The sequence below is a fragment of the Cervus canadensis genome, chromosome 20, assembly GCF_019320065.1.
Source record: "Cervus canadensis isolate Bull #8, Minnesota chromosome 20, ASM1932006v1, whole genome shotgun sequence".
NCBI lineage: Eukaryota > Metazoa > Chordata > Mammalia > Artiodactyla > Cervidae > Cervus > Cervus canadensis.
This window is the reverse complement of record NC_057405.1, coordinates 21355503-21358060: the sequence shown is the minus strand read 5'-3', so window position 1 is coordinate 21358060 and position 2558 is coordinate 21355503. Positions and strand designations below refer to the sequence as shown.

Sequence of the window (2558 nt, the reverse complement as noted above, 5' to 3'; positions counted from 1 at the left end):
CATTACTTTGCTGACAAAGGTCCATCCAGACAAAGCTAAGATTTTTCTGGTAGTCATGTATGGATGTAAGAGTTGGACCATAAAGAAGGTCCAAAAGCCAAAGAATTGCTGCTTTTGAACTGTGGTGTTAGAGAAGACTCTTGAGAGGCCCTTGGACTGAAAGACGATCAAACCAGTCCATCCTGAAGGAAATCAGTCCTGAATATTCATTGGAAGGATGGATGCTGAAGTTGAAGCACCAATGTTTTGGCCACCTGATGCGAAGGACTGACTCCTTGGAAAAGACCCAGATGCTGGCAAAGAATGAAGGCAAGAGGAGAAGGGGAGGACAGAGGATGAGATGGTTGGATGGCATCACTGACTCAATGGACATGAGTTTGCACAAGCTCCGGGAGATGGTGATGGACAGGGGCTGTCCTGGAACTGTGCTGCCGTCCATGGGGTCACAAAGAGTCAGACACCACTGAGTGACTGAACTGAACTGAACTGAAGAGAGGGTGTGGAGAAAAGGGAAGCCTCCTATTCTATGGAAAATAGTATGGAAGTTCCTTAAAAACTAAAAATAGAGCTACTGTGTGATCCAGCACTCCCACTTCTGGGCACTCAGACAAACCTATAATTCTAAAATAGACATGCACCCCAATAATCACAGCAGCACTATTTACAATAGCCAAGACATGGAAACAATCTAAGTGTCCATTAACAGATGCATGGATGAAGAAGATGTGGTCTATATATACAGTGAAATATTACTCAGACAAAAAAATGAAATAATGCCATTTTCAGAAACATGGATGGACCTAGAGATAATCATACTAAGTGAAGTAAGTAAGACAGAGAAAGGCAAATATTATATGTGGAACCTAAAAATGATACACATGTACTTATTTACAAGATAGAAACAGACTCACAGACATAGAAAACAAATATGTGGTCCCCAAAGGCGAACAGGGTGGGGAGGATAAACTAGGAACTTGGGGTTAACAGATATACATGATTATATATAAAATAGATAAACAACAATGTATATATATATGTATACCACGAGGAACTGGATTCAATATTTCATAATAGTCTATGATGAAAAACCATTCAGGGAAGTGATCTGGTAGCAGTGCCAGGGCAGCAAAGGGATCCCTGACGCTTTCGGATTCTTGCAGCTGAGCAGGGATTTAACTGCCACCATGTTGAGCAAAAGAGCAAAGACCAAGAAGCACCCCCAGTGCACAGCCTCCAATGTGGTGTCCATGTTCATCCAGTCACAGATTCAGGAGTTCAGGGAGGCCTTCAACATGATCGTTTAGAACACAAATGGCTTCATCAACAACGAAGACTTGCGTGATATGCTTGCCTCCCTGGGAAAAACTCCAACTGATGAGTATCTGGATGCCACGTTGGATGAGGCTCCACAAATTTTACCATGTTTCTCACAATGTTTGGTGAAAAGTTAAATGGTGCAGATCCAGAAGATGTCATCAGAAACGCTTTTGCTTCTTACTTTGATGAAGAAGCAACTGGCACCATTCAGGAAGACTGCTTGAGAGAGCAACTGGCCACAAGGGGAAACCGGTTTACAGAGGAGGAAGTGCAGGGGCTCTACAGAGTAGCACCTATTGACAAAAAGGGGGTTTCCATTACATCGCTTTCATGCGCATCCGTAAGCATGGAGCAAAAGACCAAGACAACTGAAAAGAACTTCAGATTCCAGTCACATGTTTCTTTTTGCCACTCTGAGTATTTCTGAGACTTTTCCCCAGAGCCTGTTACATGCCCCTAGCTTTACAGCTTCTGCCTTGCTTGTTGTGTTTATTCTCAGTCATTTGGGGAACATTCATCTCTATAATCAGGCTGGATGTGGGACTTTTTGTCTTTTTCAGAATAGAAAATAGGGTAATTTAACTTACCAGCTGCCACCTACCATCCCTGCCCCCAATAACTGCAGTCTACAGAGGCTTCCCTATGGCTCAGTGGTAAAGAATCTGCCTTCAATGCGGGAGACCGAGGTTTGATCCTTGGGTGGGGAAGATCCCCTGGAGGAGGGCATGGCCACCCACTCCAGTGTTCTTGCCTGGAGGATCCCATGCACAGAGGAGCCCGGCGGGCTACAGTCCATGGGGTCACAGAGTCGGACACGATTGAACAACTGACACACACAGAGTCAATATATTTTTTCAGAGAACGTCAGTCACTCAATTTTTTCCGAACCATAATCAGATGTTATGACAAAAAGGCATTTGAAAAGGAATACGTGTGTGTACACAAACACACACACACACACACACATATCTAAATCACTTTGTTGTTTACCTGAAACTAGCACAACACTGTAAATCAACTATATTTCAATAAAACAAGAAAAAAATCTCATTTACAGTCTCCATAAATGAAAAAATACCAGGAATAAATTTAAACACTAAAAACAACACCAGAAATGATAAGATATTGTTGAAAAATAAGACACAAAAATGGGAAAGTATTCTGTGCTCATGGATTAGAAGGATTAAACTGTTAAAAATATCCATTTTTTCCTATAATAGTTTATAGATTCAATGCAATCC

General features: G+C 42.0%; 1 pseudogene; it reads left to right on the top strand.

Annotated features, from left to right (window-relative positions):
* Positions 1-1175: 1175 nt before the first annotated feature.
* LOC122422817 lies at positions 1176-1689 on the top strand (annotated as a pseudogene).
* Positions 1690-2558: the final 869 nt, after the last annotated feature.